This window comes from Lotus japonicus, chromosome 5 (genome assembly GCF_012489685.1).
Source record: "Lotus japonicus ecotype B-129 chromosome 5, LjGifu_v1.2".
NCBI lineage: Eukaryota > Viridiplantae > Streptophyta > Magnoliopsida > Fabales > Fabaceae > Lotus > Lotus japonicus.
The window spans coordinates 21,920,031-21,934,530 of NC_080045.1; the positions used below are offsets into that span (position 1 = coordinate 21,920,031).

The window sequence follows — 14,500 nt, forward strand, 5'->3', positions numbered from 1 at the left end:
ACTTCTTGACTATTCCTCTAGCATATTTCCTCTGAGTGATGAACATGGAGTCCTCCATTTGCTTGATGTTCCTGCCAAGAACAGAGAGATAGGGTAAAGTACCTAGAGTGAAGGGATTGCAACAAGAGATAATCTATAGAGGGAAGTGTGTAACTGCCTAGAGAGAGTGTAACCGCTTAGAGAGAGAAAATAATTGAATTAAGAGTTTGTTATTGAGCAAATGAGCTAAGAGTCCCCCTTACATGATGTAACCGCTCCCTATTTATAGACTAGGGGCTGGGTCTTGCGAGTTTAACTACCCCCATTGGGCTAGTTGGGCCTCGCGGGAGAAGCTCAACTCTGAACCCGTGTGACCGCCACGAGGCAGGCTACCCTGGGCGATGCCCTCTAGGGCTCGAATAGTCCACAAGTCCAAAAGACACCGAGCTCGAAGCATGAGAGCTAAATGTGCCTTTAAGAATGATGGTACAAACATTAATAGAAACTAGCCTAAGTTAAATCTACTGAGGAATATAATAGGTCTTCAACATGGCGTGAAGCGAATACAAATATCTTCAAGTCCAAATGTCCACAGGTGTACCTGTGGCGATGGACTGGGCGAGACCCTAGGTTCCCTCGCCCAGGCGCGCCAGCCTGGGGCGGCATACGAGCCAGGGAGTTGGGCCTTCTCCCGGGAGGCCCAACTGGCCCATTAGGAGAAGTTAAGGGCGCCAAGCCCAACCCCTGAATCTATAAATAGGGAGCGGTTACCAATTGTAAGGGACTCTTAGCTCATTTGAGAAATACAAACTTGAAATTCAGTTACTTTCTCTCTTTAAGCGGATACGCTCTTACTCACTCTAGATTCTCACATCACGATCCTCTCACTATGGGTACCGTACCTCATCTCTATGTTCTTGGATAGAACATTTGGCGCCGTCTGTGGGGAGCGGTAGATTTCGATTCCCGGATCACGTGGATTGTGATTTGATTGAGAGAAGTTCGATTTTTCGTGCAATTCTTTTCAGTTTTCTGGAATTTTTGTTTAATTCTTGGTTCGCTTGTGAAGTCTGATAGAGACACGTCGTCGAAGACGCGACGGAGAGCAGGAGCGGCGGCGCGGTTCTCCACCGCGTCGCATAAGAGGCAAGCTACGACGAGAACAGATCCGCCACGACGAGTATGAGCAATTGACTCCTCCTCCACCTCCACCGCCTCCACCTCGTCCTTCTCCAACACCTCTTTTGCCTTCTCCGCTGTCCTCACCGGAGCAACAGAGGTCACCAACACACTCGCCAGGAGCTTCAAGGGAAGGAACACCATCGCCACAAGCTCCGATCACCGGTCCAGATTGGAAATGTCTGATCCGAAGTGTCGATGACATTCGGCAGCGGAACGATTACTTGCAAGAGCAGATGGAGTATTATCGTGTCGAGCAACAGGATGAAGGAGAGCGCAAAGCCGAAGCCGTGGCAGAGTCTGAGCCGTTCTCGGAAGCGGTGAGGGAGGTGGCTATTCCGGACAACATGAAGAACCTCGTTCTGGAAGCGTATAGTGGTCAGGCCGATCCCAAGGAGCACCTACTGTATTTCAACACGAAGATGGTGATAAGTGCAGCTTCTGATGCGGTGAAGTGCAGAATGTTCCCGTCAACTTTCAAAGGCACGACGATGGCTTGGTTCACGACTTTGCCTCGCGGATCTATCACGAAATTCCGCGATTTCTCATCAAAATTCCTTGTTCAGTACTCCGCGAGCAAGAGCAAGCAGGTTACGATAGAGGACTTATACAACGTCCGCCAGTCAGACGGGGAAACTTTGAAGCAGTACGTGAAACGATTCAGCGCGACGTCTATTTAAATTAGGGAGTCAGAACCACATGCTTGTACGCATGCTTTCAAGAACGGGTTGCAGCCAAGAAAGTTGAACAGTAAGTTGAGTCGAAAGCTGGCTCGGTCAATGGCAGAGATCCGGGCGCGGGCAAACACTTACATCTTGGACGAGGAAGATGATGCTTTCAAAAGAAAGCGTGCAAAAATGGTACAGGATGGCGATCAGAGGGACGCATCGTCGGAAGGCAAACCAAGTAAAGAGAAAGGAGAAGGTGGTAAGCCGCGAGATAAGAAGATAAAGTCTGGGGAAAGGACTGCGAAGGAACCGTTATACCCGAGGAAGGAAAGCTTCGAGCGTCGTCGCGCGTGGCATCAGACCGACTCCCGCCGGCGTGAGGAGTCGGGGAAGAGTCTAAATGTGCATCTGATAGAGCTACTTCGGAAGGTCAAGGCGACGCATGCGGTCGAGGCAGGCGAGAAGGAAACCGACCTGCCTCGAGTGGCGGCGGATAAAACAAAGTGGTGCGAGTACCACCGCTCGGCGAGTCACGACACTTGGGACTGTTTCACCTTAAAGAATGAGATTGAAAGGCTCATTCGGGCGGACGCTCGCAACTAAATTACCGCGGTGACCGTTGGCGCGGCGAACGACAACAAGGGAATCGATACAAAGGGGACCGCCAGCAAGATGAACGCAGGCGAGACGATCGCCGTCATACGCCGACTTCCGACAAGAAAGAAACGCTGGCAACAAGGAAGAAGGGGGCGGAAGAAACCTTCAACAAAGATCTCAAGCCACCAGTTGGGACGATAACACGATCGCGGGTGGCTTTGGTGGAGGTGGCGACGCAGCCACGACGAGACGAAGGCATGTAAGGGCGGTGACGTCAGTAAGAGAGTTTGAAGCCCCATTTGGTTTTCATCACCCAGATATCGTGATATCATCAGCAGATTTTGAGGGAATCAAGACGCATAAAGACGATTCTGTGGTAGTAATGGTAAGAATCAACAACTTTAATGTACGAAGAGTTCTTTTGGACCAGGGAAGTTCTGCAGACATTATCTACGGCGATGCGTTTGATCAGTTGGGTTTGACAGACAAGGACTTGATGCCATATACTGGGACTCTTATAGGTCTTTCAGGAGAGCAGGACTGGGTGCGCGGCTACTTGGATTTGGATACGGTTTTTGGTGTTGATGAAAATGCCAAGATTCTGCGTGTAAGGTATTTGGTATTGCAGGTCGTGGCATCCTACAACGTCATTATTGGACGGAACACGCTTAACCGGCTTTGCGCAGTGATTTCAACGGCTCTCCTGGCAGTGAAGTACCCTCTAATATGCGGAAAGGTGGGAAAAATCGCGGTTGATCAGAGGAGAGCAAGGTGCCACGAGATTGAAAAAAAGGGGTCGGCGAGGGGCACAGGTGCCACGAGATTGAGCTGTTAGAGGGCGAACAAGATGGTCCGGGCGTGCATGATCAGGGGTGAGACAGACCAGGAAGGTTAGAGCAAATGATCGATCGGAAGATAGAAAGGTTGAGGAACAACCAAGGATAAAGAAGGCCAGGGACAGGACAGGAAAGGACAGACAATTCACGGATGCACATGCGGAGGAGGCGTGCTCGCAATCGAGCCCAGGCTCACGACCAATCAGGAAAGGCGCTTGGAAAAGATGGTAGAGGAGAATTTTAACCTCTTCAGTTGGAGTCAGAAGGATGCGACGTTTTGGGGGCTGGCAAGATTCAGGAAGCCGACTCTCTTGGGGACGGGCCAAAAAGAAAGAAAGGAAAAAGGGGCAGTGGTGCAAATGACGGAGCTGCAGAGTTTTCAGCGCGGGGGCGGCGAACGAAGTGGTCACAAGGCACTCGAGCGACCTCGAGAAAAGCCAAAGGTAGGGAAAAGGAGCTCGGCCTGCCGCCGCACGGATAAGGGAAAAGGAAAAGCAGGATATTGGAAACCCGTAGGGGTGACAATTGTTAAACCGGGGGCAACTACGCGCGGCAAGAGGAAAGGTAAGATAGGCAAAATCCCGCGCTACTCAGGGGCGAGCTGGCGAAGGGATCAGCCCCTCAATGACAATGAATGGGAGGCAAGCACATCGGGGACGAAGGAGGAGGTGCTCAGCGTGGTGCTTTGATCTGGGGGAAGGCCAAAGACAGGAGCAAGGATGCGGCGAGAGGATTGAAGAACTAGGATAAAAATAAAGATGCACTCTTTTTCTCCACCACAGGAGTTTTTTAACGAGGCATCCCTCGAATATAAAAACTTTTTACGAATCAAATACAAAAAGGATATTCCCAGCAATACTCCTAGCTTGACTAAATTATCACGGTTGCCCGGTGGGAAAATTTACCTGAAGGTGGCAATTCCAACACGACCTTGATGTTTGGGGATCGCTCCAGAAAGTCCGGCGCGAACCGCTGCTACACGATTAAAACTCAACCAAAATGTCACGGTCGCCTGGTGGGAAAAATTCCCTGAAGGTGGCGATCCCAACACGACCTTGATGTATGGGGATCGCTCCGGAAAGTCCAGTGCGAGCCGCTGATTACTCGTTGGCGATGTGTGCGGATAAGTTACTTATCCCAAAAGCCTCCCCGAAATATGGGCGAGCAAAACCTCCCCGAAATATGGGCGAGAACCCAAAGCTAGGCTAAGTCTTGGGCAATCCATATGGCCATTGGGTCCCAAGCAGTCATAAGTCCTTGCCAGGACAAAACTGGCAAGGCCACACCTGATCTTACGGGAAATACGGTGTGAATAAAGCCTCAGTTCAAAACTGAGCAAAAGTCCTAGCTTTCTTTGGCACACACTCAAAATCGCTGCACGACAACTAAACCTAAAGGCGTAAAACGAACAAATGGAGGAAATATGGCAGGGCGATGAATAAAATAAGACAAGCAAAACTATAGCGAAATTCTGTTCATTAACACAAAGCTATATTAGTTACAAAGGGGTAAGGGAAAATCAATACAAAATATTTAAATTATATTAACGTTCTTCGCTTTCCCTGCGTTTTCCGCAGCCACAAAGTATGCAGCGTCAAAGCCTGGAGGATCATCAGGGCCGACAAAACCCTCGGGGGTAATCTTCTTGAAGGCTCCCATTCCGCTGAGACCTATTCCTTCATAAAGGTACTGGACCTGGGGTTTGACAAGGAAGAAACCGTGGCCGCGCCCGTCTACAACCTCAGCAGCAGCTTCGACCTCCAACCTCGCTTGAAGGATTTTGGCTTCAGAGACCGCCCAGGTTTCCATCTCCGCGACAACTTTGGTTTTTGCCGCGAGTTGATTCCTCACTTTGACGAGAGTCTCATTCGACAACGCCAACTCTCTGCACAGGGCCGCTATCTCCTCATCTTTGGCAATGCAGGCGGCCCTATTCACGACGATTGCCTCGGTCTTCGCCTCCAACTCCTTCTGCAAGTCGTCCCGCTCGTCCTTTAAGTCCTTCATTCTCTCTTCACAAGCGGATAAGTCGGCCTCGCGACCGCTCATCTAGATTCCCAAGTTTATCAACTTAGTTATTTGGGCCGTCACCTGAGTCAACAACCTATCACGCTCTCCATACGCCTCGAGTGTAGTAAGGCGATAACTCTCAGCTTTCTAGCGGAGCTCTTCAACTTCAGCTGCAGAGGCCGAATCCTGGGATAACTGGGCAAAGAGGCACCCCGCGCGTAGTAGACTCGAGATGGCTTCTTCTGCCACGCCATCAAGGTCGGAATTCTCGACTCCTCTCATGTTGTCAAAGAGGGGATCAGACAACATAAAGTTGACAGGAGTAGGGTTCTCTTCCTCGATAGCGTTCAGATGACTAACGACAGGAGAACAGGGGGTGAGGAGACGGCGAGACAGCAAGAGCTTGATCATTGTCGTTACGAACCGTTTCATGGGTTGGGGATCTGCAATGTGTGGCGTTGCCCGCCGGCCTCAGGAGAGGCAGTGTTGACTGTGGATCTTGGCGCGGGCTCAACCAATGCAGACCCGCGTACCCGTTTCTTTGGGGAGGGGGCGATGGTCTCGGTGTCGGCATCCACAACAGTGCGTTTTGCTCTTACTTCCGCTAGTATTGAAGACGGGAGGAAATTCGAAAGTTTTGGCGGCCTGGGCACGCTCCAGTTCAGTTTTAGTCAAATCCATTCCTCCAGGAATGAACAAAGGGTGTTCTTGCGAGTGGTCTCGAGCAATTGGGAGCACTCAAGGACCAGATGCCCAGCGAGAAAGCTAAGGACGATTTTATCTCCATCACTCAGCGACGCATCTGATGGCGGTGGAACATCGCGAGGGCTCTTGGTCCAGTAGAAGGGGCACAGGGCAGTCCCGTCCCGAAGGGTGAAAGCTTCAGGATAAGAAGGATGCACGGTTATACGGAAGTACCGGCGCCCAGGTCCCATCTTGACGTTACTCTTGTAGGGGTGGAGACGTTGGCGGCATGTGCGTGATTTCAGGGAAACCCACCCTGGGGTTTTGGTTTTTAAAGACTTCGGCTCTACGACGTAGAAGTAAAAGAAGTGGGCGGTTTTTGGTTCGAGGCCAACTGCATCGCAGAGAATCTCAAAACAACGAACGAAGGCCCAAGCGTTCTGATGTAGTTGGCAGCGGGTCACATTGATTTCCCTCATAACTTGGCGAAGGAAAGGGCAGAAGGGCAGTTTGATTCCCAAGTCGAGGAACAGATGTTCGTAGACATAAAAGAAGTGGGGTCTTTCCACACCATGGTCAACCGCACGGTGCTGCCAGGGCCGACAAATCGATAGGCATCTCCCGGTGACAATAACGTCTTCGAGAGATTTCTCGTAGGAAAACCCACCAGCCTGGCGGTTTGACAAATAGCCTTTTGAACAGGGGTTTTATCCGCAGACTCTGGAAGGGTGGCAAACACCCGGTGCCAGAAAACGGTGATTTCCCCCTCGCCAAGCGGAAGTTCTCTTGAGGGAGGAAGGTCAACTTGAGGCGGAGGCATAGGAGCCATGCTTCGCGATCGAGAAGATTTTTTAGTACGGCGTGGGGAAGTCATTCATGCCAAAGGAGAAGAGTGGAGTAAAGATGGGGTAGGGTGCTAGGGTGTCAATTTTTACAAGATATGAGGATTTCAGAAGTGGTGAATGATGGAACAAGGGGGATTTAAAAGTTAAAGGGAGTAGCGGTTGGGAAATCGTGTCCCATCGTGGTAAGGTGGAATGATTACACTGGGAGAACGTGACACGGTTTTTGGGGAAATGGGAACGGCACAATAAGTGAAAAGTTGCAACCGCTAAAGTTCATTGGTTTAAATTCAAATTGACAGGCTTTATTGTGATTTGAAGGGACACATCGGAGATAGCGGTTAAGATTTTGTGGATTCATTGGACTTTGTGTTATCCTAATGCGTTGCATGTTGCTTACACGCGTCCATTCATCGTGGTCCACGATGATCATGGTTGAAACGGAGCGAGGGATCCAAGCGCTGTCGCCACAAGCCAACTTGTGGACTCGTGGGATCGAAGGAATTCGCTAGGAGAATCAAAGAATTAGTCTTAGGCTCTAGTTATCAGGCCATGTTGGCAATTGTTTAAGTCATTAGACTCCGGCTTTAGGTAGCTTACTCATGATTGTCGCCTTGTGTTTTTTCTTAAAAATACACACTCAGCTCTCATGCTTCGAGCTCGGTGTCTTGTATACTTGTGGACTGGGCGAGACCCTAGGGTCCCTTACCCAGGCGCGCCAGCCTGGGGCGGCATACGAGCCAGGGAGTTGGGCCTTCTCCCAGGAGACCCAACTGGCCCATTAGGAGAAGTTAAGGGCCACTACAACAAAAAAGGCATTTTACAGCGGTTAAAAAAGGCCTTTTACAGCGGTTCCGAACCACTGTAGATCTCGCCGCTGTAAAAAAGTATTCAGCGGTTCGAACCGCTATAAAAGATCCTTAATTACAGCGGTTATTTACAATAACCGCTGTAAATACCTACCTGCCATAGCGGGTCCTTTATTTAACCGCTGTACTTGTACCCTTTTAACAGCGGTTTCTTAACTTTAACCGCTATAATTGACACTATTATAGCAGTTGGAACCGCTGTAATTAGTATTATTATTATTTTTTTTAGCCCCTAAATACCACCTGGTCAACGATCAACATTTTAATTTCTTTACAGCAGCATACAATATTCAGCCATAAAATCAACAATTTCTAAAACTATATCAACATTCAATCATAAAATTGAAACAATTTCTACAAAAGCTTCATACCACGTCCTTAAAGCTTCTTTTTCTCTAAACTTCAGCATATCTACCAATATATATATACAAAAGCTTCATAAATCTGAAACAATTTCTAAAGTGCATAATCAACCACGTCCTTAAACTTCATCTACCACTATCTAATAGTTATCTAATAGATTAACTACTAAAAAAAATTGTTAAATACATAAGCGACCCACTCATCTTTAACTTCACGCAATTGCTCTCCATCATAGGATTTGAACTGATAATCATCAAAATACTACAAAACTGCATAAACATAGAGTTAAGTTACAGTTAGAGCTTTTAAAATCCAATGCAAATGCATATCAAAGTTTCTTACCCTCGTTGGGATCATAAGTTGTTGGTGAGTGATTATATCTTTCATGAACTTCATCACATAATATCCTCAATCAACATTATTAGTCTAACGAGGGCACTACAAAAGTCAAAGAATAAAGACGACTAAATGGATGATGTAAACTCATATATCTATGGAAACTTTTATGTAAATAAATAGACAAGTTTATAAATAGATCAAAAGTACAATAACAATTAGAAAAGAGGTTTCCATCAGCACATGAGTACACCCAGGATACGAAATGAAATCACTTTTTCACCCCTACCACAGCAAAATCTACTGATACTACATTGAATATACAAGTAGTCCAACCAGCCATGCATCCCACCACATACAGATACACCTCGAAAAAAGAACTATCACATATGACCAGCCATACACCAGAACATTGACCATTATATAAACCAACACACAAACTCAATGCACAACTGAAGAGAGCCCAACTACAAACACCCAGAACCAATCATAACCCCCTCCCCATTATGCAGACAAATCCCACAACTCTAGTCTCCCATCTCTCCCACATTTTGCTAAGAAATCAACAACCTCATTCCCCTCCCTCAAAAGTGTCTTACCCCCAAACAATTGACTAAAGGAATAAGTTGATCAATCTTATTCACTATTTGAAACAACCTCCATGGTCTCCTACTATTTCACAAAGATCCTGTACTTACAGATTAAAATGACTAGAGTTTAAGAAAAACAAATAAAGGAAAAAGTAAAAAAAAATTGATAAAAAGCACTACTATCATTCAACCAATGTCTTTTTACTACAAAAACACTACAAAATTATGACAAATTAGGACAGGTAGCATTCAATTCTCAATACTATAAAATTTCTCCAAATTGTTAGCACTTAGCATCAATACCTCACAACATACTATACGGTAATAACGTGTTAATGTTATACCTCGATAATATCCCACAGAACATAGTTTTGTTTTGCTTTGGGAACACTCCTACCAGAAGTTGATCGATGAACCTTCACAACCCTGATAAATTCAACAAAGAGTAAGATATATGAGTAAATAGTTACCCTTATCATACCGTATGTTAAAAAGAACAAAATTTTGTATTTACAATGAAACAGCTATAAAAATCAATTAAAGTACAATTAACTTTAAATGTATGAAAGGTTAAATATCAAAGCAGGAAATGACTCCTTTTGATCAATCTCAACATATTGTGTGTGTGCAACACAATGACAACAAAATAAAAGTCACATTTCTTTATGAGGGGAGTTTTCCATGAAGGACTTAGGGAATTGCTCATATCTGAACAACCTCTTTATTGTGTTCTTTACTATCTTAATGAATAATCCTTTTTTGGTAAGAAGATAAAGTCATTCACAATTCATATAAAACTATATACAATCATGTGTATCAAAATCAAAACTAAAGCATTAGTATTCAACTCAGGGTGTACAAGAATAAGGAACAGAAATCAAGGTGTACATATTTCCAGTTTTGCAGAGCTTACCAGACCAGATTCTAAAACAATGTTTAAAGAATCAACATTCAAACAACAGTTGTAGTGAGTGAACCGGCGATCATAAAACACACTCAAACCCTAGGTTGCATTTACAAAATTAAAGAAAATCATACTACCAGATCAAAGTATTTCCTTATGAGGAAGAAGAAAATTGCTTGAGGAGAGGAACAATGGAGTGCTTTTGAACTCTAAGAACAGGGCAACGAACCGTGCACTAAGGGACACAAAACAAGAGCGGCAACGACGCAGCAGGGATGGAGGCAGCGACAAGGACGGCTCCGGCGGCGGCAAGGATGGTGGAGGCACGAGACGAGGTGCAACAAGCTTTTGAGAGATGGAGCAGAGGTTAAGAGGGCAAGAACCGTGCACGAAGGAACAAAAAACAAGAGCGGCAAGGACGGCTCCGGCGGGGGCAAGGACGGTGGAGGCAGAGGTAAATCACGCGTTTGAGAGAAGGAGAAGAGGTTAAGAGACGAGAGAGTGCAAAATGTGGAACTTACTGGTAAAGAATAGGGTTTACAGTTATTGGGTATTGTTAGTGACTTAGTGGGGTACGAATTCAATACGGTATAATATACTTACATATAAAAACCAACATATCTAATTAAAGCTCACACGAGCCCAGTGGTAAGAAGTCATACAATTTTTTGATGTACCCGGGTTCGAATCTCATAGGAAACATTTTTGTAATCCAATATTAAAGAAATAAACAAAACTAATATTAATATTATAAATCATAAAATCCAAACATATCTAAATCGAGCCTATTGGAAAGTCTCATTAAAAGATTTTCATGTATCTGGATTTTCATTAAAAGCATTAATATTCAGGATATATTATTTACAGCGGTTAGTAGATACACGCTGTAAATAGTGGAACCTAATTATTTACAGCGGTTTCGAACATAACCGCTATAAAAGCCTATTATCCGCTCCACGTTTTTGTGTTTACAGCGGCTGCAAAATTAACCGCTGTTAATAGGTAACGATTTTACAGCGGTTTATCCTTTAACCGCTATAAAATCCTATTATCCGCTCCGTGTTTTTGTTTTTACAGCGGCTGCTAGGTGAACCGCTGTAAAAGGGGCGCTGTAAAAGCCCTTTTCTGGTGTAGTGGGCGCCAAGCCCAACCCCTGAATCTATAAATAAGGAGCGGTTACCAATTGCAAGGGACTTTTAGCTCATTTGAGAAATACAAACTTGAAATTCAGTGACTTTCTCTCTCTAAGCGGTTACGCTCTTACTCACTCTAGATTCTCACATCATGATCTTCTCACTATGGGTACCGTACCTCATCTCTATGTTCTTGGATAGAACAGGTGACGAAGGCAAGCCCACTCGCCTTGTAGCGTTTGCAAGCGCCCGTTAGTTTGGTGCCATGGCACGTGAGGGTCACACGTGATGTGTTGGTTGAATTGCAAGGGTTAGTGAATCTTCAGAATCTCAATCGCTGTCCTCGAAACATCCCTTCGAACCATGACAAAGTCTGTCCCTCTAGATTTTTGGCCAACCAACCGTTGTAGCTTCTCATTTAATGCGCCATTCACTTTTTCCAAAAATCCGCGCCTTTCCCCAAAGCAATAATTTTTTTCGTCATCAAGGGGCACGATTCCCCACTACTTTCGTGGGGCATGCTCTTTCGTCAAGCACGCGCATCCGCACGCGTCCCTCTCAGCCTACTTCCTGACCTATTAATTCCCTTCATTTTCGCCATTAACAACTTTCGCGATACCCAACAACTTTCACATCTCCTTGCCCTCGCTCCTTTGGATTTCCCACCGATCCTCCATATCCATATAGCCGCTTCCAGCTTCCTCATCACCCCTTGCTTTCTCCTTTCCCGGTGAGTTCCCTTACCTAATCTTTGCCTTCGCGTTTCATTCTCTCAGTTTTAGTTTCATTCGTAATGTCTTCGAAACGTCACTCCAGAAATCCTTCTCAAAACACCCCCTCAGCCTCCCCCTTTCAGCCTCAAACTGTGCCGAGGGTACTGAACAATCCACCTCCTTCCGAAGGGCCCCCCTTCCTGAGAAAGAGGTCCAAGCTTTCCAGCTCAAAACCTTCGCTACCCTTCCCCTTTCAGTCTAGGATAGCCCCACCCAAGAGGCAATTGACCAAGCGTCAGAACTCACCACTGACGACTCCGTCAGAGGTTAAAGCCTTCCGGCTCAAAACCGTCGCTACCCTTCCCCCTTCAGTCTAGGACAACCCCACCCAAGAGGGCTTTGACTAAGCATCAGAACTCACCACTAACGACTCTGTCACTGATGTTTCCTGCAAGGTTGGAGGGTTTTTCTATGCGAAACCCCTAGAGGGCCTTCTCTGTACTTCCAGTTGCAAAGGCCAAGACCGCCCGTTGCAACATCGTGTAATTAATGACTTCAAGCTTTCTCATTTTTTCTTTGTGTACAACTCCCTGTCGCCATTCTTCTGCCAGGTGCTCAGTGAGATCAGCGTCGAGCCCTCACCTTCCTTATTCTTCTTTTTTTACGAGGTGGACCCCAAATCTTTGCAGACCCATGATTGGGTTTCCCTGAAGTCTCGCCGGGGGCGCAAACGACTTAAACCTTATTGGAGCGACCCCGAACTCAGCTTTGCCCACCGATATTTCCGGGTAATCGTTCATCCGGCCTACCCCGAAACTTTTACTCAGATTGACGGGATCGCTCTCTTCCCGCTTTATTGGACTGAGAGTCCTCGTTACGTAGTTGACCCTTCCGAGGCATCTTTGACTGCAAAAGAGAGAATTTCTCTCAAGTTTCTCGCCCGGTTTCCTGTCCTTGACTGCGTCGCATTACTTAACACCACCAAAGATTCCACGGTTTCCCAATATTTAGGTTATCACTTGCTTCCATTTCTTATTCTCGCGGTATTTTCCACTTCTAACCCCTCTCGTTTTGATTTTCAAGAAACATGAAGTTCTCCTCCGTCGAGCTCTTGAACGCTTTTACCTCCAGGAACATCGAAGGCGGAAAAAGGAAACGTTCAAATGCCTCTGGCGGTAGCCCGCCCAAAAAGAAGATTCCTTCAAATGCCTCTAGCACCGTGATCGCCCCCGAACCAATTTCAGAGGGAAAGATTATCGCATCCAAGGTTGGTGTCGCCGATCAGCCCTTGCATGAGGGCAGAAACGTCCCTATGTCCTCTCAAGAGCTCGGGCCTTCTTCCCAACAAGGTGAGGCGGGCGCCCAGTCAACTTCCGCCGCTCATTCTGCTGGGCGAGACTAGGCTAAGTCTAGGGCAACCCACATGGCCATTGGGACCCCAGCCACTATAAGTCCTCGCCAGGACAAAACTGGCGAGGCCACACCTGATCTTACGGGAAAAATGGTGTGAACGAAGCCTCAGTTCAAAGTTGAGCGAAAGTCCTAGTTTTCTTTGGCACACATTTAAAATCGCTACACGAAACTCAAACTCAAATCATAAGCAGTCGCAAAAAATAAAGCGCGACAGGGCGATAAATAGAAGAAGGCAGAGTAACACCACGACAAAACTTTCATTAATAGTTAGCCCGCAGGGAAATATTAATTACAAAAGTGGTAAGGGAAAGATAATTACAAGTATTCAAACTGCATTAATATTTTCTTCTCTCCTTGCATTTTCAGCAGCTAGAAAATACTCCGCCTTGAAGCATAGAGGATCGTCAGGGCTGACCAAACCCTCGGGGGTAACTCTGTTGAAAGCCCCCATCCCGCTAAGGTCCAGCCCCTCATAAAGGTGCTGGACCTGGGCTTTAGCGAGGAAGAGACCGCAGCCACGCTCTTCCACGGCCTCAGCAACAGCTTCAATCTCCAACCTCATTCTAAGTTTCCGCCTCCGCGATAGCCCTGTCTTTCGCTTCGAGCTCGGTTCTCACCGCGGCGAGGGCCTCGTCCGACGCCGCCAAGTAACTACGCAAGGACGCAAGTTCCTTATCTTTGGAGTCACAAGCTGTCTTGCTCGCAGCAATCGCCTCAGCCCTCGCCTCTACTTCCTTCCGCATGTCGTCCATCTCATCCTCTAGTTCATCCACTTTCCCTTCGTAGGCGAGTAAGTCCTCCTCGCGACCGTTCATCTCGATACCCAGGTTGTTCAGTTTGATTACCTAGGTCGTGGGTTAGCAGCCTGTCACGCTCGCCGTACGCCTCGAGCGTGGCAAGGCGATAACTCTCTGCTTTCTGACAAAGCTCCTCAACTTCAGCGGCAGAGGTCGAATCTTGCGATAACTTGGCGAAGAGGCATCTCGCGCGGAGGAGGCTCGAAATGACTTCTTGTGCCATGCCATCGAGATCGGGATTCCCAGCATCTTTCAAACCACTGAAGAAAGTATCGGACATCATAAAGTTGATGGGAGTGGGTCACTGGTCCAAGTAGGAGCTTTCTTTTCCCTCGGTGGTCAGGCGGCTAGGAGCAGGGGAAGAGTGGTGAGGAGATGGCAGGGCGACAGGAGCCTGGTCCTCATCGTCGCGACTCATTTGATGAACGGGTGAAGCCTGGGGTGAATCCATTTCAGCTTGTCGAGTCGGATGGTCTGGTTGGAGAGCGACGGGAACGGATTCCTCGGCTGCACCCTGGCTGACGAAAGTTTCCTTAGGGGGGAGCGATGTCCCTACCCCGTCTTCAGGGTTTGGCTCGTCCTCGCCA

The 14,500-nt window shown here is 47.0% G+C and overlaps 1 long non-coding RNA gene across 1 annotated transcript; it reads right to left on the minus strand.

Annotated features, from left to right (window-relative positions):
- Window positions 1-7,973: 7,973 nt before the first annotated feature.
- LOC130718625 (uncharacterized) lies at window positions 7,974-10,379 on the minus strand. Its single transcript, XR_009012746.1, has 4 exons — window positions 9,995-10,379; window positions 9,298-9,379; window positions 8,370-8,465; window positions 7,974-8,288 (listed from the first exon to the last, which is right to left on the minus strand). It is a non-coding gene; the product is annotated as an uncharacterized LOC130718625 (long non-coding RNA).
- Between the last annotated feature and the right edge of the window lie 4,121 nt (window positions 10,380-14,500).